This window comes from Tupaia chinensis, unplaced genomic scaffold (assembly GCF_000334495.1).
Source record: "Tupaia chinensis unplaced genomic scaffold, TupChi_1.0 Scaffold149831_1, whole genome shotgun sequence".
In the NCBI taxonomy this organism is placed as follows: Eukaryota; Metazoa; Chordata; class Mammalia; order Scandentia; family Tupaiidae; genus Tupaia; species Tupaia belangeri.
Genome location: NW_006209676.1, coordinates 519617 through 542511, shown reverse-complemented (window position 1 = coordinate 542511; position 22895 = coordinate 519617).

Here is a 22895-nt window from a genome sequence, read left to right as displayed (position 1 = left end):
AAGTTGTTTATTAACTGTCAAGAACTATGGAGTATGAGCAAAAATTTTGTGATATGTAAAGTAAATGTTTGTGGAAAAATGTAAAAATAAATAAATAAATGGAAAAAAGAAAAATACAAAGAAAAAAATGCTCTGTATCGGTAATCATCAGAGAAATGCAAGTCAAAGTCACAGTGAGCTATTGCCTCACCCCAAGCAGGTGATTATCAAAAAGACAAAAAAGAGAAAACAAAAACTGAATGCTGGCATGAATGTGGAGAAATAGCAACCCTTATATACTGTTGCTAGGAATGTAAAATGATACATCATTATAGAAAACAATATGGAGGTTCCTCAAAAATTAAAAATAGAGCTAACATATAATCTAGCATCCCCACTACTAGGTATTTATCTAAAGGAAATGAAATCAGTATGTCAAAGAGATGGGTATTCTTGTTTTTTTGCAGCATGATTGACAATAACCAAGATATAGAATCAACCTAAGTACCTGGCAATGAATGAATGGATAAAGAAAATGTAATATATATGTATATACATATATATTACATTTATATTATATAAATAAATAAATAAGTAAATAAACACACACACACGCACATATATGCACAAAGAAATACTACTCTGTCAGCAAAAAGAATGATATCCTATCACTTGCAGCAATGTGAATGAACCTGGAAGACATTATAGTAAATGAAATAAGCCAGGCACAGAAAAAGAAACACTTTATGAGCTCATGCATTTGTGGTGCCTCAAAAAGCTTACCTCATAGAAGTACCAAGTAAAATAGAGGTCACCTGGGGCTGAGGAAGCTATAGGGGAAGGAATTATGGGAGAGACTGGTAAGGAGGTACAAAATTACAGTTAGATAGGCAGAATAAACTCTAGTGTTCTGTAGCACAACAGGCTGGATATATTAACAATATTGTATTACATATTTCTAAATAACTAGAAGAGGAGATTTCTTATTTCTTACCACAAAGAAATAATGAATGGTCAAGGTGATGAACATTCAAAATGCCATGATTTGATCATTACATAATGTACATGTATTGAAACATCACATTGTATCCTGTAAAAATGTATCATTATGATATATCAATTAAAAAAAAGCCCCCCCCCAAAAAAGAAAAAGAAGCATAAATCATTAGCTTGAGTTCACATAGCGGTATTCAAGTGTGGGGTCCGGATTTCAATCTAAGTCATTCTAGAGATAGAGTTCCTATCATTATTTTGTGTAGTTTATCATGATTATTATTTACCTGATTTTTGGATTCAATTGAAATATTTCAATCCTCCAGAACATTATGCTGCTTGTTTTAAATTTGTAAAACAAGTTTCGTTTTACTGTAATAATTCATCTCACTCCTGGAAGTAGTCCATGCAGGAAGGCTTCTGGCTGGACTAGGACAGAAATTGAATGTACAGACACCGGTTTCATGAATACTTGTCAGAGCAGGAAATCTTTGTGAACAGAAAGGCAGAGAGGAAGTGGGAAAAACTTCTATGATAGCCCCAGTCAGTAAGTTACCAACCATCTTCTGGTTCAATTTCAGCATTATTGAGACCCTTAACCCCATTTTTGAAAACTGGGAAGTGTCAATAAAAACAGCATTTTCAAATAGTGCTTCAAAACATAAGGTGCCTTTTGATCATTCTGACCAAATGGTCAATGAATGATATTGAAGAAAATATTCTAAAAGGACCATTCAAACATATAGAGAGTTGTTTTCAAGGAAGACTTTATTATTATTATTTTTTAGTGGCATTACTTGTTAGATTTTTCTCATTTGTCTTTTGATTTTATGCTTAGTATTCTCACTTAAATACATTTATAAGACTTTGATTTGAAGAGATTAGCATCTTGTGTAACTTCATATGTTTTGTTGTTGCTGCTGTTGGTTTTGAGAATGATTTTTGCTATAGGGCACATGCACTCATTGGAGAGACAAGAGAGACAGAAAGTGAGAAATCACTCCTTCCAGGGAATGGCCATACTGCAGTCCCTTCTCCTCCATTGTCCTCTCAGGATTTTGGGCATGCATGCATATGCACTCAGCATGAGGTTTTGTTTTTTTTTTCATATTGTTTTGAAATTTTTCTTTCTTTTTTTTTTTAAAAAAAGTTATTTTTTTTAAACGTTAAATCACTAAACATCATTTGGCTTGTAAAGAGAATTTACCCAACATGAAATACATCATAAACCAGTCAAGTTGAGAATACTATACACATTATCATCAACAGGTAATAAACCATTTCTGTGTCCCACAAATGTCTTGCCTCTCTATTTTTTCCTCCCTGATTTTCTTCCCTATACTCTTCCCCTCTCCAACTCTCATTCCACACTGTCTCCAGTGTCCATAACTATTTTCACTGCTTTTATGTCTTCTAATATTTCAATTTCTATCATAAAGTGTGGACAGTTGGTGAATGCTAAGTGGAGATTGTATATACAATTTCTCTCTTTCATACTCTGGCTTGCTTTACTCAGCAATATACTTTCATATTTGATCACTTTCTATCAGATGCCAGGGCCTTGTTTTTTATGGTTGAAAGTATTCCATAAAGTACATGTGCCACACTTTTTCAATCCATTCTGTTCATCGTGGACATTTGGGTTGTTTCCATGTCTTAGCAATCCTGAATAATGCTGCAATAAACACTGATGTACAAGCACTTTTCTGACTGAACATTTTCCTGTCCTTTGGGTAGATACCCAGGAGTGGAATTGCTGGATCATATGGTTTTATTTGTAGGTCTTTGAGGAAACTCCATGTTGTTTTTCCCAGTGGCTGGACCAATTTACACTCCCACCAACAGTGTAGGAGAGTTCCCCTTTCATTGTGACCCCTCCAACATTTATTGTTTCTTCTTTTTTTTTTTCTTATTGGGCGTGTGCACTTGCCAGAAAGATAGAGACAGAGAGATAGAAAGCGAGAAATCACCCCCCACCCCACAGAAGGGATGGCCACGCATATATAAGGAACTCAAACCAAAAGCAAAAAGTAAATAATCTAATTTTAAAAAATAGGCAAATAAGTTGATTAGGCATTTCTCAAAGGAAGATATATAAATAGCCAACAGATATATGAAAAAAATGTTCTGGAGGGAAGCTATGCTCAAAACCCCATCTCCTAGACTCCCAAGAAGCCATTTTAAAGCTGAGTCCTGGCCTGTATCTCATTGCGGTTTTAATCTGCATCTCCCTTATGACGGGGGTTGTTGAGCATTTCCTCATGTACTTTTTGGCTGTTTTGTATGTCTTAGAAAGATTTTTGTTCAGCTCATATTCCCATCTTTTAATTGGGTCAGTCATTTTTTTTTGGGGGGGGGATAAACTGCTTGAGTTTTCATGAATTCTGGTTACTAGTCCCTTATCTGAGGTATAGTTTACAAAAATATTATCCCATTCCAAAGGTTGTCAATTTACATTAATTACATGTCCTTTGCTGTGCAGAAACTTCTTAATTTGATGTAATACCACTTGTCTATTTTGGGGATAATTGTCTATGCTTTGGAAGTCTTATTTAAGAAGTCTTTGCCTAGCCCAGAGTTTCCCCAGTGTTTTCCACCAAACTATAGTTTGGGGTCTTAGGTTCAGATCTTTGATTCATTTTGAGTTGATTTTTGTTAATGGTGAAAGATGGGGCTCCAGTTTCATCTTCCTGCAGGTGGATACTCAGTTTTTCCAGCACTATTTGTTAAAAAGGTTTTCCTTTTTCTACTGGATTGACTGGTATTCTTTGTCAAAGAGCAGTTGGCTCTGTGTTTTGGGGTTTATTTTAGGGTTCTCTATTTTATTCCATTGGTCCTCTATTTTATTCCTGTCTGTTATTATGCTAAAACCATGCTGTTTTGATGATCACAGCTTTATAGTATATTTTGGATTCAGGGAGTGAGATGCTGCCCACGTCACTCTTCTGTGCAGGATTGCTTTGGCAATATGAGGTGTTCTATGATTCCAGACAAATTCTATGATTGTCTTTTCTAGATTTGTGAAGAATGTCTCTGGTAATTTGATTGGAACTGTGTTGAGTATGTAGATGAATTTGGGTAGAATTGGCATTTTGATTATATTAATTCTTCCAATCCAGAAACATGGGATGTCCTTCCACTTTTTTTGTGTCATTGTCAATATCTTTTTAAAGATTTTCATAGATTTTTTTTGTAAAGGTTTTTGGCTTCCTTAGGTAGGTTTATCCCTAGGTATCTTATACATTTTGTGGCTGTGGTAAAAAGAATTCCTTTTATCAGTTCTACCTCAGTCAACTTGTTAGTATATAGAAATGCTATAGATTTTTGGATGTTGATTTTGTATCCTGACACTTTACTGTATTTATTTTATTACTTCAAGAAGTTTTTTTTCATGGAAACCTTTGGGTCTTCTAAGTATACCATCATGTCATCTGCAAATAAAGATATCTTCTTTGCCAATTTGAATGCCTTTTATATTATTCTATTTTCTGATTGCATTGGCTAAGACTTCCAGCACTATATTGAAAAGGAGTGGAGAAAGTGGGCAGCCTCGTCTAGTACCAGTTCATTCAGTATAATGGTTGCTATAGCTTTTTCATATATGGATTTTGTGTTGATAAATGACCTTTCTATACCAATCTTGCTAAGAGTCTTAATCATGAAGAGATGTTGTATTTTGTCAAATGCATTCTCTGCATTGATTGAAATGATTACATGTTTTTTTTATTTTTCTTTATGTTAATATAGTGTATTATATTTATGGTCTTGCATATGTTGAACCACCCTTGCAGCCCTGGAATAAAGTCTACCTGTTCAGGATGAATAATCTTTTTTATATCTTGTTGCATTCAATTGGCAAGTATCTTGTTGAGAATTTTTGCATCTATATTCATTAGAGCTATTGGTCTGTAGTTTTCCTTTTTTCGTCATGTCTTTTTCTATTTTGGGAATGAGGGTGATGGAGGCTTCATAAAATGAATTTGGGAGTATTTCTTCCTTTTGGATCTTTAGAAATAGTTTGAGTAGAATGGGGGTTAACTCTTATTTAAAAGTTTTGTAGAATTCAGAAGTGAAGTCATCAGGACTTGGGCTTTTCTTTGTTGGGAGGTTATTTATTACTGATTCAATCTCATTGCTTGTTATGGATCTATTCAGGCTTTTTATGTCCTGATTTGATCTTGGTAGATTACATGAGTCCAGGAATTTGTCCATCTCCTCCAAGTTCTCTTGTTTGTTGGCATAGAGTCGCTCTTAGTATCCTTTAATGACGTTTTGAATTTCTATTTTGTCTATTTTAATGTTGCTTGTTTTCATTATGTATTCGATTTATCTGGTTTCTTTTTTTCTTCTTCTTTATCAGCTAATGGTATGTTGATCTTGTTACTCTTCAAAGAACCAGTTTTTGCTTTCATTTATTTTCTGTGTAGTTGGTTTATTTTCTATTTCATGTATTTGTACTCAAATCGTTATTATTTATTTTCTCCTGGATTTTTTTTTCCAATTACCTGAGGCATGATGTTAGGTTGTCTATTTGCCACTTTTCCATGTTTTCCTTATGCACATTAATTGCTATGAATTTCTCTCTTATGATTGCTTTTGCTGTGTACCATAGATTATGGAAACTCATGTACTCATTATCATTTGTTTCCATAAATCTTTTTATTTCAGACTTAATTTTTTCAGTAGTTGAGAAGTCATTCAGAAGTAGGTTGTTTAGTTTACATGTGTTTGTGTATTTTCAAGGATTTGTCCTGAAATTAATATCAATTTTAATTCCATCATGGTCAGAGAAGGTGCTGGATATAGTTTCTATGCCTTTGAATCTGTAAAGGCTTGATCTGTGTCCTATCATAAGGTCAGTCTTTGAAAAGGTTTCATGTGGGGGTGAGAAAAATGTATATTCTGTGGTCTTAGGGTGGAAAGTTCTATACATGTCTGTGAAGTCCATTTGATTTATAGTGTTGTCTAGGTTCTGTATCTCTCTGCTTATTTTTTGTCTAGAAGATCTGTCTAAGAGAGATAATGGGGTGTTGAGATCACCAATTATTATAGCGTTGAAACCTATCTCTCCTTTTAACTCTAGCAGTCTTTCCTTCACGTGTTTAGGTGCTCCTGAGTTGGGTGCATAGATTTTTATGTGATATGTCTTCTTGATGAATTAGCCCTTTTACTACAATAGCTTTGTCTCTTCTTACAATTTTTGTCTTAAAGCCTATTTGGTCTAAAATCAGTATCACAACTCCAGCTCTTTTTTGATTTCCATTTGCATGGTATATATTTTTCCAGTCCTTCACTATTAGTCTATGTATGTCTTTTTTTTTTTTTTTTTCTTCTTCTTTTGGAGAGGTTTTTGCTATAGGGCGCGCTTGCTTGCCAGACAGACAGAGAGAGACAGAGACAGAAAGCGAGAAATCACCACCCAGGGGGGATGGCCAAGCTGCAATCCCTTCTCCATTCTCCTCTCGGGATCTTGGGCACGCGTGCACACAGGCCTAGCGTGAGTTTAAGCCACTGGGTCTGGGACTCGAACCGCAGTCGACTACATGGGAGTCCAGCGACATAGCCATTACGCTAACTGCTGGTCCCTCTATGTATGTCTTTATCCATAAGGTTTGTTTCTTGTAGGCAACAGATAGAGGGTTTCTGGTTTTTTTTTTTTTTTTTATTCAGCTAATCTGTGTCTCTTGATTGGAGAATAATCCTTTAATATTCAATATTATTAACCATATTTCCAGATATGCTCCTATTAAGTGAGCCATATTCTTGTTTGATTTTTGTCCTCTTTTATTTGTCTGTCTGAGTTTAATTTTCCTGGTATAGCATTCCCTTCAGAACTTCTTGAAGACCTGGTCTGGAGTTGATAAATTCTTTCAGGTTTTGTTTATCTGAGAATTTTTTAAAAAATCTTTTTCTTTTTCCCCATATGAAGGATAATCTTGCCAGTTATAGTATTCTTGGTTGAAGTTGTTTTTCATTTAACAGTTTGACTATATTTCCCCATTCTTTCCTTGTCTGCATTGTTTCTGATGAGTGGTCTGATGTTAACCTGATGGGGTAAGCTTTGTAAGTAACTTGATGTTTCTTTCTTGCCAATTTTAGTATCTTGTCTTTTTCTGTGGTTTTGGCAGATCTGGTTATGATGTGTTTTGGAGAGGATCTTTTTGGGTTGATTCTAGCTGAGGTCCTTTGTATTTCTTGGGTCTGGATATTTGAATGCCTCTCTAGGTTTGGAAAGTTTTCTTCCAAGATTTCATGGAATAGTTTATCAGTGCCCTTATTATTTCTTTACCTTCTGGGATACAAATTATATGAATGTTTGGGTGCTCAATGGTATTTAGTATTTTTCTTATATATTGTCCTCATTTCTACTGGTTATTTTCTCAGTCTTTTTGTTAATTTTTTCTAGGTCAGTGGTTTTGTCTTCTACATTTGAGATTCGATCTTCTGTGTGACCTAATCTGCTTTTAATACTTCAAGGAAGGTTTTAATTTTCTGTATCACAGTCTTCATCTCTAACAATTCCGTTTGATTCTTTTTAATGTTGTCTATTTCTTTAAGATTTTGAAAGGACTTACTCATCATCTGGAGCTCATCTATTTTCTCTTGCATCTCATTTAGTTTTGTCACTATAAATATTCTGTGTTATTTATCTAACATTTCCATGCGTTCCATTGTGTTGTCTGTGGATGATGACAAACTGATGTTTTCTCTTGGGGGAGAGATATTTTCTTGGTTGCTCATACTTTTTGTGTCTCTGTGATGGTTTCTAGTCATCTGGTGATTGATATGTTCCTTCCTAAATTCTTTGGGTTAATTCTAGCATTCTAAGGTGTGCAGGAGTAGATGATTGGTGATCTCTCTGCTATTCTACCTCCCTGATGCTCACCAGCAACCTGTACTGTTGTAACTGGCCTTGGATGATTCAAAGTTCTCTCAGTTTCTAGAGAATAGGTATGCCTGGGACTGAACTGCTGAGCTTTAACTGAGGAAGATAGAAGGGATTGTGTGGTGTGCAACACACACTGAGCACTTCAGAAAATGCTGAAGTCTTAGGCTTCAGAGGCATGTGGCAGGAGATAAGCCACAATCCCTTTGCAACTCAATCTCCCTGCACTAAAACCGACATCCAGATGGGGCTGGGATGGGCACAAGGTCTTCTCAGACTCTCAAGCAACATGCCTGAGAGTTCAAAGGTGAGTAGGGGAGGGCATGAGCATGGGTCTCTGATGCACAGCCTTCCCCACAGCATGAGCTTTAATCCTCTGGGTCTGAACTTGAACTGCAGTCAACCATGGGGGAGTCCAGCAATATAACCATTAACCATCTGCTAGACCCTGTAATACCATATGTTTTAAAAGTATTTGCCCAGATTGTCACACTGTTTTGGAATGCAAATGTGTACTTTTTATTAAAAAAAGAATTACTTATTTATTTAATTCCATTTGTTATTATTATCTTTATTTTTTAATTTGACCAGAGAGAGATGAGAGGAGGGAGAGAGAGTGAGAGCGAGAGAGAGAGAGAAAGGGGAAGCAAGAAAGCAAGCTGTCATGTCTAGGACTCGAACCATGGTTGGTCATGTGGGAGTTCAACACTTTAACCACCATGCCAGCTGCTGGTCCCAGAATATGTATTTTTATATGCAATCTCTTTCTTTTATTTTTTCTTGGAACGTGACTTTCTTGTAGCAGGGCTCAACATAGTCGACTGTGGTTCGAGTACCGAACCTGGTGACTTAAAACTCACACCAAGTGCATGTGCGTGCATACCCAAGATCCTAAGAGGAGTATGGAGGAGAAGGGATGTGGCATGGCTATCTCCCTAGGTGGTGATTTCTCACTTTCCGTCTCTCTGTTTCTGCCACTCCAGGGAGTGCACATGCCCTATAGCAAAATCTCACTTAAAAAAACACAAACAAACAAAAACTAGCCCAGGGACAGGATGATTAGTCAGAAACCCAGAAATTGGAAGTACAACTTATGTCCCCACTTAATATATACCGAGTGTCTGCACTCTATGACTGAAACTGATTGACTTAAGGTTGTACAAACACAAGAGATGGATGTGAATGCCAGATGTGGTGTGTGGAGGAGTGGGGCCTAGGGAAGGACATTTGGGGGAGGGATACGGAGGCAGAGCATTGACGGGATGGGGAGGTGTGGTGTTACCGGTTGAAGATATTTTGATCAACTAGACTGGGGAGAAATGTTCACATATTGAAATATTCACTTTGTAAGCTAAATAATGTGATTGAATGTATATAAAATTTTTTTTATAAAATAGACTGAATTCAGAGAAGTGCAAGTGAGCTGATGCCCTAGATAGTATATCTCATAAGTGCTGTTTGTCTGGGGCAGGAGTGGAGCAGTGGAGTTTGGAACACCAATGCATGGATTAGACAAGAGTAAATAAAAGAAGGAATTGGGCTGAATTTTTCAAGGGGAACTTTTGCCCAAATGACAGACCAAGAGGCAGGACCAATTGCCATCAGCTGGCAAAGTTGTGTGTTAAGATCAGGCCAAATGGGGAGTTGGGTGGTTGGGATAAAGGAAGATATCCTTAACTGCTGAAGAGTAGGAAGTTGACACGGGATGTAGGGGATGGAGAAGGCCATCTTTTTACTTACTGTGGCCTCCTTTGTAGTTGAGCTTGCCATATTTGTGCTTAAAGTAACAATTCTCATTTATTACTGCCTACTACTGGTGGCCAAGTGGCCTGAGTTGAGGGGTAAGGAAGAAAGAATCTGGGGAACTAGTTCTACGTGTGAAGCTAAGAAATCTGATGCTGTTGGTGCATTCCTGGGTGCAGTTGCAACTCAGGTTTCTTAATGAAGTGAGGAAAGCTTCAAGCTGAAAATCTGTTCTCAGGTCAATGAGAAAGGTGACAGATAATATGTTACTAGCTCTTCTGTCGATTATCCATTATGTTATGAGGATTGTATGTTGAAACACTGCAGATAAAGTGTCTCAATTAAGACTTTAATTTAGATTTAATAAGAGTTATTATATGTTAATAAAAGATCAATTAACAGTTAAATAGCCATTGATCCAGGTACAATAAGTATGTCAGAAAGACATCAAGTTGTCATTGAAAAACTGGAGATTACATGAGCAACATGTGAGCAATTAGAGTCTCAATATATTCAGGCTATAATGAATGCCAATGCATTTAATTACCATTTAACAAGAAAGACTAATGTAAAGTCTCATGCTTATTAACTCACCTACCTGTTCATATTTCTTCAATAGTTTCATTTATTTATTCAACAAGTAATTAAGCACAGACCAGGTAAAGTGAGAGAAAAAAAGTACTAGGTACAATTTCTGTCTTTAGAAAACTTAGAATCTAGTATTCAAATAAGATTCATGTACATAGGCATAAACCTCAGTGAGAAGAATGAGCATACTATAAAGTAGCACCTAGCTGGGGCTGTACAGCTTACTGCAGTCATCAAATAGGTATTTTTAATGCATTTTTTTTTTTTTTAGTTTCAAAAAAAAGTTTTCGTGTTTTTTTTTCCTGAAACATTTTTTTAAAATTAATTAATTTACATTCATTCCCTAAGCATTGTCACAGCATACACAATGTGACTTCCCATCCTGGAATATATTGCACAGTGGCTTAATCATGCATGCTATCATCAATAATTTTCCATTTCTAGTTTCATATATATATATATATATACACACATATATATATACACACATATATATATATACAGTTTACCCCTATTTCTGACCCTTTGCCCTTTCCCACCCTCTTCTCACACTATCTCTGGTGTCTACAGTTGTCTTCCATTCCTTCTCCCACCCCCTACATTTTATTGATCACACAATTTCTTAAATAATCTACTTTCAATAGCAAGTTCAGCTGGTAATCTCAAGAAAAGCAGTTTTAACTTTAATGAATCAAAGAAATACTAATGAACTTTGCTTAAAACTTAAAGACATGAAAGAGGTTAGGATTCTGTTCAAATTGTGGGTACATGAACCTATCGACAGCTCAAGACAGGACAAAAGCTATATAGCCCAGCTAGGTGCTACTTTATAGTATGTTCATTCTACTCACTGAGGTTTATGCCTAAAGTCAGACTTGTGTTCATGGATATGTATATATCAGCTGTGCTTGCTATTGAAAATATTTAGATTAATTAAGTTCTTTAGTGAATCAATAAAATGTGAGGGGAAAAAGACATAGAAAGCAACCAACGATATCAGAGACAGTATGAGAGGAGGGTGGGAGATGGCAGAGGGTGAGAGATAGGGAATCAAGGATGGCAAAAAAAAAAAGGAAAATATACAGGGAACAAGAAATGGAAAATCGTTTGTTGACGATAACACGTATGTTGATGTGCTTGATCGAGCCAATATACAGTGTATTCTGGATGGAAAATCTCATTTTGTATGCTATAATGATGTATAGTAAATGAAGGTAAATAAATAAATAAAAATAAAAAAAGTTTCACAGGAAACTTATAAAGGACAGATTCTGTTTCTATTATTTTTTTAGCCATTAAATGGATGTGTAAACAAAAAACAAAAAAGAAAAAAAAGATTCATGTACATAGGAAAACAAATAGACAAGGTGGAGGCGCATATATCTTCTACATATTTTTAGATTAAATTCCATTTATTGCTACCATCAACTGAAATTTCTCCCTTGTTGAAAGAAATCTTTGTTGGGACCAGCAGTTAGCACAATGGCTATGTCGCTGAGCTCCCATGTAGTCAACTGCGGTTCGAGTCCTGGACCTGGTGGCTTAAACTCACACCGGGTGTGTGTGTGTGCATGCCCAAGATCCTGAGAGGAGAATGGAGGAGAAGGGATTGTGGGGTGACCATCCCTCCTGGGGGGTGATTTCTCGCTTTCTGTCTCTCTGTCTCTCTTTTTCTTTCTGGGGAGCACAAGCCCCTACAGCAAAAACCTCTCCCCCCCCCAAAAAAAAAAGAAAAGAAACCTTTGTTGCTAGAAGCCAATGACTATAGGTGCTGTTTGTTACTGCATCATGATGCAGCAAAGCTGACTAACACAGTGAATGGAAGAGGAATTCAAAGAGTCAGACCAGAGATGCATTGTTCTGGTGTGATGTTGTCATAGGAGAAGCTGAAGCTTTATCATCCTAGAAATTGAAGAGGGACATTCCAGACATACATTAGCTCTCATGAAGACCAGTGGGCACTGAGAGGTAAAAATTACTCGTAGTGTTTTCAGGTCCAGCCTCCAAAAATCTCAATTTTACCAAAAACATAGAAAGATCTGGAGGGAGGCAGGCATCAATGACTGATAAAAATGACTAAAATGGTAAATTTTATTTTATGTGAATTTTTTCTCAATAAAAAAGAGACAGATAAGTATTTTTTGAACAGAAGTTGGCATATTTTGGAGTCCTGTATAAGTAGGTTTTCTTTTCACTGAGACTGGTGCTCCTCCCTCTAAAGGCCCCCCTCAGGCTATGTTCCCACCTTCCGACTTGTCTCTCTGGCCACTCTAAGGATTTCTAGACCCAGGGCCTTGCTATGAGGCTGGTCTTTCCTTTCCAGACCTTGTCGTAGAAAGTGAGGCACTGGTCCCTTTTTATTTCAGGGCACCTTCTTCTTATTTTATCTCTAGGTTAAGGAAGGTTTTTATTTTTAAAAAATTTCATCGGGCAGGAAATTGACTCTACTGTCATTATTGCTTTGTATCTCACTCTCAAATTTATTTCACAAACTGTTCAAGTACTCTGGGTTCTGGATTTGGAGAATCAAAATTCCTTTTCTCTTCCAGAAAGCTCAGTTCTTTCTAGGAACTTCAAGAGTTTAGTAGCTCAACAGACAATCTGTCTTTCTCTTCCGTTCTTTCCTAAGAGAGAACAAGGACTAGAGCTGCTTGGGACCCAGTAATGAGACTGTCATTGGGTCCTGTTTTATATGCTCTGAACTAACAGGCTTCCAAACCCAAACTCAGGAATATACTCCAGTTTTGAGTAGTATTTGACTTGGGGAAATTAAAGATTGAAGGCCTGTGTTTTACCTTAAGTCATCTAGAAGTTTAGATAAGAGATACACCACAATGAGGAGAGAGAGGGAGAGATGGAGCGTTGGCAGGGGGAGAAACTGAAGCCAGAGATGGCCATGAGAATGTAAGTCCTCATGTATTTGCAGGGATCTAGGAGATATTGCTGGTCATCCTCTTGACATGGGAAAGGGAACCTTAGAAGGCTGGAAACCTGGGGACACTTATGGAAATAACACTTAAATTACAGTGGTAAAATAAATAAACAAAAGAAAAACCTGTCTAAAAACTGAAAAAATGTGGGTCAAATAAGAGATATTTTAAAGATGGACTAAAACTGTTTCTAGTTCAATATTCTTTCCACATCGCAATTTAGATTTTGTTGGGTGAGTTTGCGTTGACTGCAAAGGATGGGGTCATACAAAGGTGGGTAGTAGGTAATAGGGAGAGGGAGGGAGGGGAACATGGGAAAAATATGTTTAATTGACACAAAAATGAAAAGTTGGGACCAGCAGATGATGTAATGGTTACATCACTGGACTCTCACGTGGTTCAAGTCCTGGACCCAGCAGTTTAAAACTTATGCTGGGCATGTTGTGTTTATGCCTAAGATCCCAAGAGGAGAATGGAGGAAAAGGAATTGTGGCCTGGCCATTCCCCTGGGGAGTGATTTCTCACTTTCTGTCTCTCTGTCTCTTTCTGTCTCTCCAGCAAGGACACACACCCTATAGCAAAACTCTCTCAAAAGAAAGTTATTTGCTGATGATAATGTATATAATAATGTCTTTGTCTTGACTGCTATGCACTATATTCGTGCTGGGAAAAGCAATGTGGTACGCTGTAAAGGCGTATAGTGATTTAATATTTAAACAAAACAAAGCAAAACAAAAAAACTTAGCTTTCAAAACTCTGTCTAAGGTATACAGATTGCGTCTTAAGACATGGCTTTCTAGGGCCCACTTTCACTTCTGCAATGGAGGAGCTCTGCTTCCTGAGCAGTCACTACGTGAGGAGCGTGAAAAACACAGGGGCAGCAGAGACAGAAAGACAAAAGGAAGGCTCCAGGCAGCCCAGGGGAGGGTGGCGTGTGCAGGGAGGGTGCACAGGCACTTAAACAGAGGGCTGTGAGGCACAGGACAGGCTCAGTGCTGAGCGAGGCGATGGCGATGGGTCTTACAAATGTCCAAACCTTCTATTTTATTGCATGATCAAACAGATGAAGAGACTGCATGTTAAGCTGTCTTCCTGTGTTTTTGGCAAGGGGGACGGGGGGAGGGAATAAGAGGCAGAGAAAGGGACACCAGGGTTTGCGGTGATGGAAACGTGTGCACTTCTTGTCTTCAGATACTCCCTTCCTCCAGAGGAGTCTGGGCTGGAACAAGCACATCACCGAGTAAATTAATCCTGACCATGGGAGGCGAGGGGAGCCTCCACCAGCCCCCGCCACATACAAATGATGGCTTTAAGGAGAGCAAAAAGACGATTTGAATAGCAAGCACTTAAAAAGACTCCCTTGTTCTCCACCTCCAGGTCTCATAGCCCTCCCCAGAGCAGACACACGGTGTTCTGAGGAAAATGAAAATATCCCTCCTAAACACGCGCGAGCACATAACAAAAGCCAAGTTAAGAAGGTTAGCGACTTAGTTGTCTCAGCAACATGTCATCAAGTTGAGATGAGCAGGAAACGCAGATAACACGAAGAAGAAGGAAAACATCATAAGCCACAAAGAGGGAAGAGCCAGGATGCTGAGAAAAGAAAAGCAAAGCTCTTTTTCTTGCTGTTTCATTAAGGGGAACTTAACTTTTAAATAGCCTCTCAAAAAAGCTAAAATAGAATCTGCTTTTGTGTAACCTGTGTATTTGGTGTGTGTTAAGAAATTGTGTTGTCAGCATTTCCTGTGTGGCACCATGTTCAAAAGTGAAATGGTTAGGGAGGTCCGCATAATTCCACAGAGAAACAAAACAGTATTATGTTAAGATGGGACTGGACTGAAAACGTATTTTATTGGAAATTAGCAGTATGGAATAAACACATAGAAATGACCCCAAATAGGTGACTTTGCTTGCCTGAGCCAAAACTCCTTATCACATTACAACATAAAATGAGACTCGTGGTCATTTTAGAGACTGTCTCACTGTTCCCATAGGTTGTATTCAGAAAATTGCTGACATTTGGTTTCTAGGAGAGAGAAGTTTCTGACTGTGGGAATGCGAGATCTACGTGCATATCCAGCTGTGAACTTGTTACTGGAACAGCAGAGTAGAGGTGGGAGGGGAACAGAGGGTCAGCCGAAACGAGGCAGGAGGGAGTGGGGAAGATCTGCCTGCTCCACTGGTAACACCTTCAGTTATTAGAAATGTGTTTGGGACCAGCAGTTAATGTAATGGCTATGTCGCTGGACTCCCATGTAGTCGAATGTGGTTCGAGTCCCAGCCCGGTGATTTAAACTCACGCCGGGCACATGTGCTTGCGTGCCCAAGATCCTGAGAGGAGAATGGAGGAGAAGGGACTGTGGCATGGCTGTCCCCCCTGGGGGGGCTTTCTCGCTTTCTGTCTCTCTGTCTCTTTCTGTCTTTCTGGCGAGCACACGCACCCTATAGCAAAAACAAAACAAAACAAAACAAAACAAAAAACAAAAAAAACACAAAACTCTCCAAAAAAAGGAAAAAAAAATGAAATGTGTTTTATGTTGAGTGAAAAATCTATCTCCAGGTAACTTACCAAATGCTTTGCTTGGGAGCCACACAGACCAGATCAGCTTCCTCTGGGCCCTGATAGTTCTTTAGACATTGGATAATAGCATGTCTTTTCTTGCTTTTCTCTTCTATAGGCCAGGGCTTCTTCAAGTGTGGTCTCCAATCAGCAACATCAAATCACTTGGAAACTCGTTAGAAATGCAAATAAATTTTCAGCCTCTCTTTTCTCTCCACCCTCCGGTGGTCCTGAGGTGGTTCCAGCAGTTCCAGCAGTCTATGGTTCCTCAAGGCCTCCAAGTGATTCTGATGAATGTTCAAATTTGACAAGTATCAGCTGTAGGCTAAGAATCCTTTGTTCATTGGACCCTCCCACTTTAATTCACTTATTCACTCACATAGTCATTTATTCATCCATTCATTCATACATCATATATTTGTAGGCCTAACACATTGTAGACTTTCTTCGGGATTAGAGACATGAAAAGCATTTTGTACACGCGAACAGATGGGCTTAAGATCCCTCCCTGTCCTGCTGTCCTCTGGTTGCTTGGTTGGCTGTAATTCTCAGAGGTGATCAGTCAGTAGCATGTAGTCCAGCAAGACAGTATTCCAGAGGAGCAAGACTATGGAGATAAGGAAATGAAGGGATGAGCTCATAGGAAAGGTGGTTGGTTTCCCTGTAGTAGGAACAAGCCTTTGGATGATAAAAGGGAAAAATCAAAGATACTTCTGAGATTTAGAAACAGAAAATGACAGAGCCTAAACAACATGTATTTCTATTTTCAGAAATGTCTCTATTACATGTTCTTAAGAAGGAACAGGAGCCAGATGGTGGCACAGTGGTAAGAGGTCTGCAAGGCAATCCTACATGGGAAGGTTCCTGCTTTATGTCTGGAGATCTCCCTCAGTATGCTGGGTATACGTGTGCTCATGACTCAGGGCTGGCTGAGGCTGGGGGTGGACTGTGGTATCAAAATCCTGTTAGGGGTCTTGTCTCTCTCTCTCCCACTCATGGAAGAAAAACAATAAATAATAAACAAAAAATTTAAAGTATCAATGGGCCAGCTAGGTGGCATAGTAGTTAAGGCAGTTGGATCCCACATGGCTGACTGCACAGTTCAAGTCCTGGGCTTAGCAGCTTGAAAAGCATGCCAGTGTATGTGTGTGGGTACCCAAAACCCTGACAAGAGAACAGAGAGAAAGGGATTGTGGAGTGGCCTACCCCTGAGGGGGTGCATTGTCACATTCTCTCTCTCTCTCTCGCTCTTCAGTGAGTGCACACACCCATAACAAAATTTAAAAAAAAATTAAGAGTATTGACTAGGGCTGCAGTAACTAGTCTCAAGACTCCACTGGGGAAAGATTCATTTCTAAGCTCATATTTAAAGCTTTGGCAGGATTAAGTTTCTCATAGATGTTGGACCGAGCAATCTGAGTTCCTCATCAGTTCTTGGCATGAACCTTCTCTCAGGTCCTTGCCAGTGGGCCTGTCCATAGGGCAGATTGCAATGTGGTGTCTGGTTTTATCAGAGTGAGCAGATGAAAGGGCAAACAGGGCAGGAAGCCCAAGTCTCTTCATAACCCAGTCTTGGAAATAATATCTCATCACTTTTACCACATTTTATTCATGAGAAGTGAGTCACTAGGCTTAGCCCACACTCAAGGGGAGAACATTAGGCAAAGGTGTGCATACCAGAGGGGAGATTAGTGGGTATTATTTTAGTTGTTTACCTCTTACCCCACGGTTGTGCAGTAAGTAGTACTTCTGATTGCACAACACACAGGTGGCCACAGTCTTGCTAGTTTGGTCCGGATTTTCCATTTGCTTGGATGAGGAAAGTTGGACACCATCCTAGAGGCACCTCCTAGGACGTAGACTCTCTGATTTGGTCACATGGAGCGATCTTCTAAAGACTAGCTCACTCTTCCTTTGCTAAGAGATTTGGAGTAGTTGATGGGATAGCCCTGTTTTCTCCCCATTTCCCCTTAGGTCACCAAAGTCTCTGTATACATCTTCAAGTCTTTCCCTTTATTTGATAAATTTGTCACCTGAATAAAGACTACTTAACTCAGCTGCCCCTGTGATTGCGATCATATCCCTTACCTTCCTATCACCCCCTTTCTAAATATGCCTTACAACTCCCGTATTTACTTTCTCTCCATTACTCACATGCAACGTTCACTGTTTGTATCCACCTCCAACTCTCTAAGAAAGCTGTACTCTCTAGAGCAATCAAGGGCTTCCTTCCTTCACTGAAGTTGGTCCTTGGTCTTCATTCTCTGACTTTTTCACCGGGTTTGACAACCTCTCCATCTTCTCTTTCTTGTGATGCTTCCCTTTGGTTTTTGGTATTTGTAGAGTCTGGCATGTAGAAGACACTTAATACTCATAGCCAAATGTCTATGCTGCTTGTGACTTCTCTCATTTATGATCATTCCCTGTCTCTTCTCTTGACTCTTTTCATCTTCTTTCTTCTCAATAAATATAGGTTTTATATTTGCTTCAATATGTTAAGATAGAAACCCTTAGAAAATGGTTTCCTGGAATGTGTTTTCATCGTATGTGCTGACAAAAGTGTGTGACCCTCATTTTTCCTTTCTGAGGAAAGGAAATTTGGATTTGGGATACTTAACATCTACTTGGCTTCATCCTCAGGGAAGGTGATCCCCTCCCAGCTAGAGGGTGGGTCATAATGTTTCTCAGTCAGTGGTTGTGATCTCACTCCCCGTGCCAGGGGTTAGTTTAGACATAAGCATACCAACCAGTCTTGTTCACTGGAATTTCTTCTTATGACTTTATTATTATTATAATTTTGTATCTATTTAATGCCAGTTCAATGGACTGGAGGGAAAACATAGGCAAATTTATACACTCATTCTTCCATCTAAGGTGAATTGAAAGCTTGACTGCATTTAAACATACTGAGCCTATGTTAATGTATCTGTTCTCTATGGCTGCATAGCAAACCTCCCCCTACAACCCTCCCCAGAATTTAGCTGCTTAAAACTGTGTGCTTATTTGCACACAGGTTAGTGGGGCAGTAATTTGAATGGGGCGTGGCTGGGAAACTGTTCTTCTAACTTTATCTGGGGTCTCTCAGTGGGTGTAGTCATATGGCAGCTGTGTTGGGGCCAGATATTGTAAGGTGTGTGATGGCTGGTGCCGATGGCCAGCTGAGCAGTCTATGAGATGGACAGCTCACCTCTGTCCCACATGGCCCCTCCTCCTCTGTTAAGTTAGCCCATGCTTTTTCACATGGCAGTCTCAGGGGAGTATTCCAAGAGGGTGAGAGAAGATGCTACAAGTCCTTCTCAAATCTAGGCTCAGGAGCTAGCTGGTGGTATGGTGGCTAAGGCATGTGGAGCCCACATAGCTGACTGTGTAGTTCAAGTCTTGGACTTGGTGTCTTGAAAAACATAACAGGTACATTTGTTACCAAATCCTGAAAAGAGAAGAGGGTTGTGGTGTGACCATCCCCCCTGGGGGTTCCATTTTTACTTTTCTTCTCTTTCTCTGCATCTCTCTTCTCTGGTGAGTACACATGTCTGCTAGCAAATTAAAAATAACTAGCTAAATAAAACCTAGACTCAGAAGTGGTGTATTATTTATGCCATGATTTTGTGTCTTTAATTTTTTTTTTTGAGAGCTTTTTTGCTATAGGACGTGTGCACTTGCCAGAAAGACAGAGAGAAACAGAGAGACAGAAAGTGAGAAATCACCCCCCAGGGGAAATGGCCACGCCACAATCCCTTCTCCTCCATTCTCCTCTTGGGATCTTGGGCATGCATGCACATGTACCCAGCGTGAGTTTAAGCCACCAGGTCCGGGACTCGAACAGCGGTCGATTACATGGGAGTCCAGCAACATAGCCAGTACACTAACTGCTGGTCCCAATTCTTTTAAATTTTAAAATCAACATGTAGTTATTATACATATTTATGAGAGCATTATGTGATTTTTCAAAAGAAAATCAGGGTAATTAGTATACTTTTCACTTCAATCATCTAGTATTTTTTCTAAATAAAAGGAACAAAAATTATTATTAGAAATTTTACTTTCTAGAAGTAGCTTATAACATTAAGTGAAAAATCCTTCCAGGTAGCTTTTTAAGTGTGTAAGTAGAATGAAAAATGCAGAATAATTTTGTAAAAATTGAACCTTACTATACATTTAAAAAAAGAAAAAGCATTAAATTGAATTTTTCTTGAATTTAACAGAAGAATAAGAAACCAAAGAGAAACCAAAGGAATTATGAAACTTCAGATAATTTTTTTTTTTTACTACAGAGATATTAGATCCTTAAAGTTCTCCCTAAGGTTACAAAAAAGATTATGAAAAAAATGAAGAAAGCTAGAGTTATTTTTTTTTAAGATTCATGTTTAATTTTAGACATATTGATTGACTCTCTGCTATGAAAGATAAGGAAATTAAAACTTTTAATCTTCTTCTCACCTAATTTTCCACTCCCCTCATTTTCTGAGCTTTTTTAGTAACATTTAAAAAAAGTCAGGGTATAAAGCATTTATATTCTGCATTTATAATTCTATAATGCTATAATTATTATAGTTTAGTCTTACATTTGTAATTAATGAATTTGATTCTCCTCACCTGTCCTTGTGCCATAGCTTCTGCTTTCTCGAATTATTTATTTTTTTCAAATATGATTTATATTTGGTTTGCTGGATTTCCTTGTCAAATTTTTAAAAGATGTAGTCATAGTACTTAGTCTCTGAGTTCTTGCATACTTGCAAATTTCAGCTTATTCCCTTCATATTGACCTGGGTATGAAAGTTGCATATGCCAATTTTTTTCCCCTTAAATTTCTGGGCATTTTCCCAATTAGGCCTGGTCATGCCATAATCCTTTTCCTCTAATTTACCATCCCATCTCATCTGGTCGTGTGTGTGCACCTTGTGTATTTTTTAAGCCCTTGAGGCTAGGACTCAAACCCTCGTCAGCCATGTGAGATTTGTCTTCCTGTCCTCAGTGTTTAAACAGTGTGTGATAGGGCTGGCCATATATCTCTTCCTTTCGTCTTGTTCATGTTGATGTGGACATCTTTGTTTATTCTTCTATTTTCTCTAATTGAGTATGGTAGAATTCTCCTTGGCTCCCTTCTCTCTGTAACTGAGATCGAGTTTTCTCCTTAGCTATAGCTTTAAGGCTGGACTATTTCAGGTTTATTCACTTTTCAACTGCCCCAAGGGTACAGGGCAGGAGCTGGGGTGGAGGGTGGGGGGGAAGAATTTTCCCAGGACTACTGGCAGGTTTTATTGCATGGCCTGGGCGCTGTGCACTTTCTTCTGCGATTCCAAGTGCCCTGTTCTGTGTTCACACAGGGTGTGTCTGTTTCCTTGGGAGGACACCCAGAGGCTTCAGATCATCCTTGAAATTCAGCATGGCATCTTGGAAAGTCAAGTTCTCTTTCTTTGAAGACTCCAAGATTTTCCTCTGGGTGGAAGGGGGCTTCTTATCTTGAGGGTTTTACCATGATATCTACTTGGCTGAGCTTCTAGTCTTCTCTCCAGACCAGAGGTTGTTGGAGGAAGTCTCAGGATGACTCATCTTTTTTTCCAACATGGTTTCTTCTCTTCTCTTTTCTTTTCTCTTCTTTCCTTTCCTTTCCTTTTTTTTTTTTCTGAGAGATTTTTGTTATAGAGCACGTTCTCTTGCCAGAGAGACAGAGAGAAACAGAAAGGCAGAAAGTGAGAAATCACCCCCATTCCAGGGTGATTCTCCTCCATTCTCCTCTTGAATTTTGGACATGCACACACATATGCCCAGCATGAGTTTCAAGCATCTGGGTTCAGGACTTGAACCATGGTCAGCCATGTGAGAGTCCAGTGATGTAAACATTACGCCATCTGCTGGTCCAACCCAATGTGGTTTCTGGGAGCTGAGAGGAATGTTAAAAAACTCACAGAGCCACACTATAAACTTGATTCACATATTGACTACCACTTTTTAAAGTTGGTAGATGTTTGGGTAATTGCTAATGAATTTTTCGCTGATATTATTATTATTTACTAATTCTGGGTTATTTAATCTGACGTGAGAAAGGGAGACTATATCTGGCTTTTGCTTTTTTTTCTTTCTTTGTCACCTTTCCCCTAAAGCCCTGACATACTTTATTTTTATCTGGTCAAATATGTTGATTGCTTCTTTTGAGATTCTGAAGTGATGGAAGACAATTTCTTTTCAAGTGTGCTTTTATCATCTAGAAGGTTTAAGAGGCCTATTTTTACTTCTTTAGTTCTGACAATTTTCCAAAAACAGTAAATAATGACAGGCTAAGACTAGAAAACAAAACTCACAATTAGTGAAAGATATAAAACAATATTACTCAAAGCAAAAGAGACCCTGCAACTTTTATTGAGTCCCATCCTTAAGCTCAGAGCACATTTTTTACACAGATTATATTATTTAGTTTGAGAAGAGTAAAATGAGATGAAATTGCATTAAAGCTCAAGGTCACAAAGCTAATAAACATCAGAGCTGAACTTCAAATGCAGACCTGTGTTGCTCTAAAGTTTTATTCCAGTACTCTTCCAAGAAAGGGCCTAGAAAAATCCTGTGCGTTTTGACTGGAGGCAGTGCAGAGGGGAGCTGAGACAGAGATTTACCAAGGAGAAGACAGGATCCACTCAGTTTGTCCATAACAATACTGCATTTGTAATAGTTCCCTAGGGGAAAGCTCTCCTCAAACATTTTAAAAGGTAGACATCTTCCAGTTTGGGCTTTGGGGAAGGCCTAATAGAATGTTAGGGAGGAGAGACTTAGGGATATTTATACCAGTAGTAGGAGACTGTGTTGATCAGCTATTGCTTTGTAACAAAATGAGTCAAACTCAGCGCTTCAAACAGCAATCCCTTATTTTCAGTCACGGACCTGGGGTTTGGCTGAGGGTGGGCTCATCCGTGTCTGGCAGGCCTGACTCCAGGTCGCAGGTTGGATTCAGGATTAACCTAGATGTCTTTCATCCTCCTTGTGATAGTGGACTTCCTGGGGCAGGTTTTTACCACAGTAATGGTAGAAGTACAAGAAAGCATGTAATTGCAAGCAAGCATCTGGTGTTTTTCCCTTGTGGCATGTTTGCTAACATCTCCTTGCCAGGGAAAATCACGTGGTTGAGCTTGAGGTCAAGGTCTTTCAGTAGGAGGAATTGTCGTCACTTGGCTGAGGGCATGCATTCAAGAGCGGGTAATGAACTGGGGCTGGGTCAGCTGTGGTG